At 33.3% G+C, this 8,955-nt stretch overlaps 1 protein-coding gene across 2 annotated transcripts in view; it reads right to left on the bottom strand.

Annotated features, from left to right (window-relative positions):
* Positions 1–8,274: 8,274 nt before the first annotated feature.
* The window catches only part of LOC143239360 (solute carrier family 22 member 15-like), a 29,196-nt gene continuing 28,515 nt past the window's right edge, over positions 8,275–8,955 (bottom strand). The window contains exon 8 of one of the 2 annotated variants that reach the window (XM_076480359.1): positions 8,275–8,682. The gene's annotated coding sequence lies outside the window, so the exon portion shown is untranslated. The remainder of the gene's footprint in view (positions 8,683–8,955) is intronic. The other variant, XM_076480360.1, reaches the window with a different exon arrangement.

Raw genomic sequence — 8,955 nt, 5'->3', positions numbered from 1 at the left:
ACTTCTGTTAACTACTGATATTAAAAACTTTTAGTAAACGAATATCAATTTTGCACGTTTTATAGAGTGGTATTTGATGGTAACATGGTTTCTACTCTAATGTAGTATTATAATATTCATTTTGAACTTACTCTTCGTTCTTGGTGTGTTTTGAATTTTGCACAAAGCTGCACAAAAACTCTTTGAGCTAGCCGTAACTAATTAAGCAGTTCAAGACTAGAGTCGGCAGCTTGCCATCACTATCCACCGCCACATCTTGGGGTACTCTTTTACCAACTTTTACCGTCACATTATAACGCTCTCATGGCTGAAAAGGAGAGCATGTTTGGTGTAACGGGGATTCGAACCCGAGACTCTCAGATTATGAGTCGAGTGCCTTGACCACCTGGTTATGCCGGGCCACACACAACCTCTGTATTAAGACTAATAAACAGACATATCTCAATATCTAAGTGGCAAATAATAAAAATATTTATTTTGTGTATTATATTTTGTCCAGTCTCGTTATTTCATTTAAAATTCATTCAACTAGCAACTTAATAGATGTCTTGTTAGAATATTCTGTATAGAACATTTATCCAGCTCTAATTAAGTTGTATACATTTTGTTTGAATACACCACATTTTGAACATCTTGCCTGGTATACAACTGTGATTATGCCACATCATGTTACAAAGACTGTGAATTTTGGGATTAATTTTATGTATAGTCTTATATTTATTTCATTTAACGTCAGTCTAGTCGATAAGAATCTTTGTATTACTCCATAATTGAAACTTTACCAAACCTCCAGTTATAAACCTCATCCAGCATTAATTAATTTTACCTAGATATATCACAGTAGTAATAAATGTCAAATATTTGCTGATCATGGTGGAAAATTAGAATAATTTTTCACAATATCAATCATATATATTTATATATATAGTATCTTTCATATTCTAGCCTTTCCACCGATAATTTTAATTCTAAAATGAAAAAGAAACAGGAAACAATGCAAAGAGAGATTCCGGTGTCACTTCTAAAATATTTTCTGAACAAGTCAAGTCTTTTTGTTCCAATATTTTGTGATAGTTGCTAGTCTAACTATTATTTATATAATGTTTGAAACATACAAACCATAGTATGTTTAGAAATTCCTTTTGTTTACGAAACAATTAAACTTACGCATTATTGTTGAAAAATATTTAAAAACTGAACTGGAAACATTTATTTGTCTAATAACACTTGAACACAACTATATATATATAAGGAATATAAAATATGTTATATATCAGAGCTATGTTATGTAATTGAAATAAAGATGTTTGGCAATCTCTCTGATGCTTTGGTTAAATAACTCTGGGAAAAATAAGAGAAAACGTATGAGACTTTTAAACATTGCTATTTGCAACTTTTAACGCAATTTTATCTGTTTTTTTTATAGATAAAGTTGTTACTTGTTCATTCTTTATTAATCACAAAGCGACACAATTAATTATTTTTACTGAGAGTAAAAGGGCGAGCATGTTTGGTGTAACGAGAATTCGAACCCGCGACCCTCAGATTACGAGTCAAGTGCTTTAATGATCTGGTCATGTCGGGCCGTAATATTAAAGCGGAACGTTATACTTGCTTGACTCAAGGGAAGTGAGACGTTTGTGAATAAAATTATTATACTGTGTATGCTATATTTATTTGAATAAGAACAAAAATAGACATTCAAAATATACATAAAATAGTTATCAAATTTATTTCAAGAAAGTGTTTCGTTTTTTAATGGACTATCTCATGGGGTTAAAAGAGAACGCCAATTATACGGCTTTTTCATGAAATTCATTTTCCCCCTTCATTTTTGCATGGGCCTGGCATGGTCTAGCGCGTTAAGGCGTGCGCTTCGTAATCTGAGGGTCGCGGGTTCGCGCCAAACATGCTCGCCCTTTCAGCCGTGGGGGCGTTATAATGTGACGGTCAATCCCACTATTCGTTGGTAAAAGAGTAGCCAAAGAGTTGGCGGTGGGTGGTGATGACTAGCTGCCTTCCCTCTAGTCTTACACTGCTAAATTAGGGACGGCTAGCACAGATAGCCCTCGAGTAGCTTTGTGCGAAATTCCAAAACAAACAAACAAATCATTTTTGCATACAATATGAAAGCGTTAATATAACTTAACACTTGCGAAGAAGTAAGCATTTCTATTTCTTCTCTATCTTTTCCATTTTGTTCATCTTCTAAATCTCTCACACTGTTATCATCTTGCGATTCTATTGTAGATGTTAAGTCAATTTCATCAGTTTCTGTTAAAACATTCTTGTCAACGTTCACAGAATCATCAGCATCAATCTTCTCAATCAGAGTTTGGATTTCACTAAAAATATTATTGCAAACGTGAACGACTATAAGAGAGCATCTGAAATGACCATGAAAATTGGCGTTTTAGATGCATTTGATTGTATGTCATACAATCAAATGCATCTAAAACGCCAATTTTCAAAGTATGGATTTATGCTCTTTATAATCGTTCAAATGTTTGCAATAATATGCTATATCAGGTTTCTGTATTTCAATTTTATATACTGCATAATTCCATTATCTAGTGGTTGTAAAACTGATGTACAAGTAGGTAGAAAGACTAAACGAACGTATTGATAAATTTATTGTGGCATAAAAACAAGGCATTGTTTAAATAAAATAAAAATACCAGAATATTTTACCAAAATTATTGCAAAAATATACAGTCAGTGAGTACGTGAAACTAGATGGTCAGTGTATCATTAATTCAATATAATTTAGCTATAATATAATGCGCAAAATATGCATATAAGTTGTAAAATATTGCTAAAAATGTTGCTGTATCATTTAACACGTTTTCATGAAAACACCAGTATAAAGGAACCATTCTCAACATTATAACCAATATTTATGTGTCATAATGAAGTTTGAGTAAGTAACAAAACGTCACAGTTGAAAGATAATTTATTTACAAAACTCAGATCGCTTATTTGAGATGCCTCAAATTATCGATGCTAAGTATATAGTTTTTTTATGATATTTTAAGGGTTATTGCTGTAAAAAAAAAAGAGTCATAACATTTGTGTCTTGATTTGTATCTAGATTTAAAGAAACTAATTACCTCTATCAACCGCCAATGTTTAGGCTACTCTTTCAGCAATGAACAGCGGAATTTATCGCACATTATAACGTCTATATGGCTAAAAGGATGAATATGTTTGGTGGGACGAGAATTCGGACTAGCGTCTCTGAGATTGCGATCCTAGCGCCCTAAAAATTATATATAATATAGGAAGACATAAGTATTAGACTAACTAGCCAAGGAACATATCAAGATGCTTCGTTGTGGCACAAGGTTTGAGATTACTTTAAATTGGATTTTATGAGTAAAATAGTGACCAAGCAGGACAAGGATCTTGACTACAGGTGATTTTTATCAATTCATGTAAGCTTTTGGAAAATTATTTGAGTGTTACACATTCATCAGATACATAATCAGCATACATACAAACAATACATAGCCTATTAATCAGCCCATATAAAAAATGTTGCTTGCATGCCGATGAAGGTTTAACATTACAATAACGGAAGGATAAAAGGTTTGCATTATCATTGTCTTCTTCAGTTATCTTCGTTAGAAACTGTAATTATTGACTTGGGTTGCAATACTATTCCGTTTTATTATAATAAATAACATTAACTTTACCTTACGTAATTTATCAAATCGTAAACCTTTGTAGTTGTTGTAACAAGTAGATAATGTATTTTATTCAACAGAAATTGTAGTTTAAACTTAATATATATATATTACAATGGTGCTTATTAATATTTCATCTGATGAAGTGGAAATTCTGGAACGTTTAGTTCACCAACAAAAATAATTATTACAAACTTGTCACCACGTATGCTAAACTGCAGCTCACTTATGGCAACTGATTCTAGTGCTTTATGTTGTATGCAGTACGCTCACAAATATTAAGTCTATTTCATGATGACAATAAACTTCTTTGAAGTAAAAATATATTCTAAATGCGACTGGATTTATAGCAGGCTTATTTATACTGCACTCGATCGAAACCAATATTTCAGCATGAAACACTGGCTTATAACATGGAGATTTGAAATTGGTACTGCAATAAATTAGATTATATTTTAAAATATTTATGGAACACACATGATCTTTCCAACTACACTTTAACATTGCCGCTACTTTTAATACACCAGAATAAGAGGTTACACACATAGAGATGAAAACTTTTTATTCATTACAGTAAGATAGGTTTGGACGACAAAGGCTGTGGAGATTTAAATGTCTTATCAAACAAAAAGAAAACAAACGAAATCAGCTGTTGGATGCAAGGACCCGTTAAAATATAGCAGAAATAAAATTTACAACAGAAAATACTTCTTTCCAGAACAAATATGTTTACAGCATGATCCATAAAAGAGAGAAAATGGTGAGGCCCTTTGACTGACCTGTAAATGAGAATTTTTCCTCGTGGTTTGAGACTTGTCAAAGTCAGATGAAGATATCTAGAAGGAAATATTTAACCTATATCGTTAAAGTTAACTAGTGTGGAAGATATCACGTACCTCAATCATATATCGTAACCTTGAGGCACATTAAAGCCATAGAAGCTTGAAAAGTCACGAGAGTCACCATTTCAAACCTAATAAACTTGAATTAAAAGTATATTTTTAAATTTTTGTTTCAGAAACAGTATAAAGGCCTTTTAATGTTCATATTTAAAAATAGTCATCACAGATTGTGTGTGTATGTCACTCAAAACTACCATGCAGTAAAAACTATAAGAAAATATATAGGTCCGGCATGGCCAGGTGGGTTAAAAAATTCGACTCGTAATCCGAGGGTCGCGGGTTCGCGCCCGCGTCGCGCTAAACATGCTCGCCCTCCCAGCCGTGGGGGTGTATAATGTGTCGGTCAATCCCACTATTCGTTGGTAAAAGAGTAGCTCAAGAGTTGGCGGTAGGTGGTGATGACTAGCTGCCTTCCCTCTAGCCTTACACTGCTAAATTAGGGACGGCTAGCACAGATAGCCCTCGAGTAGCTTTGTGCGAAATTCCAAAAAAAAAAACTCTTTTGGATCCACGTGACACTGCCATGATATTCAACGAATGATGAAATGTATCTTGGTTTACAGGTCAGTGAAAAAAAACAAGTGCTGTGTAATATCTGTTGAAATATCCTCATATTATAGCAATTGTTAATTATTCACAGTGATATATTCTACAGGTTGTAGTATCAACAGTTAATCAGTGCTCATAAGCAATGAAATTACATCAATAGGTTTAGATGAATAATTAGAGATGAAACATTGAAAATTTTGTACAGATATCTATGTCCAAATATTATATAAATTTATTTCAAAATACTTGACACCAGATTATTAAGTAAATTAGCAATTTGCATATTGAGTATTATGAGTTTGTTTGTTTTTTGTATTTCGCGCAAAGCTACTCGAGGATTATCTGTGCTAGCCGTCCCTAATTTAGCAGTGTAAGACTCGAGAAAAGGCAGCTAGTCATCACCACCCACCGCCAACTCTTGGGCTACTCTTTTACCAACGAATAGTGGGATTGACCGTCACATTATAACGCCCCCACGGTTGAAAGGGCGAGCATGTTTGGCGCGGCGGGGATGCGAACCCGCGACCTCGGATTACGAGTCGCACGCCTTAACGCGCTTGGCCATGCCGGGCCGAGTATTATGAGATGTCGTTCTGCTTGTTGGCTTTTTGGTTGTTAAAACTACAAGTGTTTTAACAAGTTATAAGCAAGTATCAAATATAATCAGCTTGTCATTAAAAAGCTATTGATTATGAAAAGTATATAATACTTGAATTAGGTTGTGCTTAAGCTTTTATATTCGTATTTCAAAGCTCTTAGCTTGTTCAAGTAAATAACTCGATATGTTTTCGCTTTAGAAAATAAATATTTCTTTGTAGTTGTAAAAATGTTTTTTTTATTGTTACATACAAAATATGTAATGTATTTGTCCCCAGGATCAGTCGTGTTCTCTCAAGAAACTGAAATATACAAAAAAAATAAATAAATGTATCACTGTTCGCGAAATGAATTTTTCATGACATTCATACTTATTCATAGGAGATCTCTTGGCGTTCTCAATGCTATATGTAATTCATAATATGATAAATTATTTATTAACCACTTATTATACAATGGGCTACCTGTTCTATGCCCGTTCCGGATATCGAAATATTATAAGCTTTCGACTTATCTCTGAGCCACTGGGGCAGTATAATAAATTTCTGGGAAAATTGTATTTCATTTTGTTTCGCTACATAAAAAAAGAAAATTTATCGTATTTTTACATATATATGTATGTATATATATGACAACAATAAACAAACACATTTAAGTTATAAATAAGAGTTACGGTGATGATATTTGTCTAGATTATGCATGTTAAGATATCTTAAGAGCAGTTATTTTCAATGGTATTTGTATGTTTTCTAATAGCAAAGCCACATCGATTTATTTGCTGCGTCCACTGAGGAGAATCGAGCTCCTGATTTTAGCATTGTAATTTCCGATACTTACCACTGTCCCACTAGGGAAATTTCAAACGGAAAGTAAGATTTTGTCAAATGATAGAAAAACAAGTTACAATTTCTTGTGTTTTTTTAAGATCTTAACGTCAGATCAACTTAATTATTTTGTATCATAAAGCCATCACCAGCTCTTGGGCTACTCTTTTATCAGGGAATAGTAGGATTGACCATTACATTGTAACGTTCCCACGGCTGAAAGGGAGAACATGTCTAATGGGACAAGGATTTGAACCCGCGGCCCTCGGATTACGAATCAAGTGCCTTAACCACTTGGCCCCCCTCTCCCCCCGAAAAAAAGAACATAAATGTACATAACAGCACATACACACAGTGTAGTAAAAAGTTAATAAACAAAAAAGGATAAGTTAAACTCAATTGTTATTAAATAGTTGTATATATTGCTATATGGTGATTCTTGCCTGTTCTATTATATCGGGATGATGCCAATGCCATCCTTTAATTTTGTATATATGTGCGTATATATATGTTAGTGATAAATACATTTAAATGAAGTTAAATAATTAATAATATTATTATTATTTTCACTTAAAAATAAGGTCATTTCAGAACTTCTTAATTAGTGCCTCTACCATATTGGGGAATGAATGCTAACTTCAAGAGGTGAGTTTAATCTTACTGACTCTCAAATGGTAGTACCTTATTTCCTTATTTTTATTATTTTAACTTGCGAGAGCAGTCCCCTTCCCACAACTATCTGCAAGCAGTGAAGGGTGATATAGATGTGGGACGTTATGGGCTTGAGTACCCGCATCTCGCTTTCCTAATTTCTAGTCTAATTGTGTCTATTTCTTATGTGAGACTAGCGAATTGAAGGTTAAGACTGATAAATGGTGTATCCCCACCGCCATGTAGGTCCTACTACTTCAGTCACCTCCAAAACCTAGGATACATTTTATAATTCCACGATGTAACTTGTGCTCCAGGATCTTTTAAAAAAAAATGAAGCGCATTTGTTTTATTTTAATGTGTTTTGTTTGGGCTTAAAAAGTATGGTTATAATATATATATATATATATATATATACACACACACACACACAGAGATAGAGATTGAAAGAAAATAGTTTCACAGCAAATCGTCATAAATCATGGATTTGTACTTTGTTGTACCATTAGCAACTGGAGCCTTCACCTTTACTAAATTGTATAGTATACTTTACAATAATCAGAAAGGAAGTAACTTGATTATACAACTAGTAGTATAAGACAAATTAGGTTAATTTAAAAAAAAGAGCTTTCAGAATTATTATATTTTTGTGTACTAACTAAATATTCGTTGTGTTTAAGAATAAATCTAAAATTAGATGAACACTTGGATTAAACTACATTTTAACAATTTTATTTAGCTGGTATAAAGAATAAAGTTGTGCTATTAAATGTTTCTATCGTTCTAACATTTAGAACAGTTGTTGTTGTTGTTGTTTTGAATTAAGCACAAAGCTACACAATGGGATCTCTGTGCTCTGCTCGTCACGAGTATCGAAACCCGGATTTTAGCGTTGTAAGTCCGCAGATATACTGCTCAGCCACTGGGGGCATTTAGAACAGTAAACTGTTTCTGTACACGTGTTACATGCATGCTGGAAAGCATAAGTTACGAGTTTTGCAATCGTGTAAAAAACAACAAATAAAAAACTTTAATTCATCAAACGTATGCAATCTGGAATTCAGTGAGTATATATATATATATATATATATTTCAAAAATACAGTCTGAAGATTATTAATTTTTACCACAGATGATTAATACATTTTTATTCTGTGGTTGAATAAAAAAAACACACAAAATTACAGTTAAATACACTTTCAGCTGTCAAAATACAGTGGTTATTGGTAAGCGCAAAGTGTGCCCTACAATTGGAAAATAAATCCAAATTTTTAGCATTATAAGTCTTCAGGCCTACTGCTGAGTCGCTGTGGCTGAATATCTATGGTTTTCTGTGCAATCGGACTGTTGAAACTGAGGTTGGGAATCCTTCGGTCTCGTGCACTAGATTAAGCAAAAATCAGGAGAAAGGGATGTACTTTGAATATGATAGCCTTACGACGGACCCTTTTGCAATGAACACTACGTTGTAGGCCTATTAATAAGATGAAAGGTTGTGAGACAGAGAACGACCGGAAGTGGCAAAATAGACAGTAACGACATGGTGAGGCTGCATTGTTTTAATATAATGTACTCAAGTTCTTTATTTACATTTTCTAGTAGCATGGCATCTTTCCGATTCAGTCTTAAGATTGAAACACAGATACAATTGTGAAAAACCGAAAATAACTTAGCAAATATATATGCAAACAAGAGTGATAAGACTAATTGTTATGTCGATTATGAGAAGCTACAAACCTGAAGAACT

The sequence above is a fragment of the Tachypleus tridentatus genome, chromosome 13 (genome assembly GCF_004210375.1).
Source record: "Tachypleus tridentatus isolate NWPU-2018 chromosome 13, ASM421037v1, whole genome shotgun sequence".
Classification (NCBI taxonomy): Eukaryota; Metazoa; Arthropoda; class Merostomata; order Xiphosura; family Limulidae; genus Tachypleus; species Tachypleus tridentatus.
The sequence above is the reverse complement of the archived record's forward strand: the minus strand, read 5'-3'. Positions and strand labels throughout refer to the sequence as shown.